Source organism: Myotis lucifugus, unplaced genomic scaffold (assembly GCF_000147115.1).
Source record: "Myotis lucifugus unplaced genomic scaffold, Myoluc2.0 scaffold_304, whole genome shotgun sequence".
In the NCBI taxonomy this organism is placed as follows: Eukaryota; Metazoa; Chordata; class Mammalia; order Chiroptera; family Vespertilionidae; genus Myotis; species Myotis lucifugus.
Window position 1 is genome coordinate 669,136 of NW_005871352.1, and position 1,196 is coordinate 670,331.

Below are 1,196 nucleotides of genomic sequence, written 5' to 3' on the forward strand. Positions count from 1 at the left end.
CTGCCTTTAGAGTCTTCCATCTCCTCCTTTGCACCCCTAATTCCGTTCTCCCCATCCGAGTGCCTGCACATTATTTTGCCTTTTGCTGCTCAGAGGTCTCCTTGGAAGTAAGATCTACTCATTCCATTGCTCCACCCTATTCTTTCATCCAGTAGGGAAGCTGGTTGAGCTATTTCACACCAGCATGTGAATGACTTAAAATTGGCTTAATGCTGTGACCATCCAAAAGGTATTCAAAGCTGATTTTAAAAATACATAAAATAAATTTTTTATTATCTAATCTGTCAAGGGACCTTCTCTTTCAGCCCCCAACCCCCAAACATGACCACCAGGACTAGTATCTTTAAGATCAGTCATTGTGATGCAGTTGCACTCACTCAGCGCATTTCTGGCCTCATCTGATGGCCACACCTTCGTCCCCATGTCTCCTATAAATGCTTTCCTGTGCAGGCCATCAGTGTTGCAGGTGTTGCATGAGGCCCTAATCAGTCTCAGTTCTGCCCCAAAGGCCTAGGATCTAAACCCCTGAAGCTTGGGGTACAAGAGGTTGGATATTTTACCAGACCTATGTGATCTGAATTTTCATTTTTATGGTGAGGGTTGCATTTAGCCTGATTAAATAATCCTGCCCCCCTCCCCAACACCACCACCACCACCAATGCATCAACTCAATACCATTATCAGCTTTGGTTTATTATTACATGTAAAGTCCATTTGTCAGTTCCACTAAGATTTTTTTTTAATTCAATTCTGACATTGGACTCTTTCTAAAATAATAGATGAATACTACTTGAAAAAGAAGAGGTCTCCGACATTCTAAAATACCATTCGTCTTCCTTTTCCAAGGTTTTGGGGGCGGGAGTGGGGAGAGAGGTAGGAGAAAGAAAAAAGAAAAACCTACATGTACAAATAAAGCCTGTATTTGTGAGCGGAGCAAAGATCAGCCTGTGCTGCGGATTAACACAGGCTGCTTTGTTTCATGTAAACAAGGTAACTGGCTCTGAGTTATCCCTTCATTTTCCACACACACACATTCCCCCCCCGCCCCCCACTCCACCCCCTTTCCCCTCAAAAGTCGTTCAAGGTAAAAGCGCTTGCCCCCCAATCACCCCCAAGTCCAGCTCAGAACTTCCTGGTATACGTGTGTCGTTTTTGTCTGATGAGACGATCGAAGGAGACACAATAAAGATTTTTTT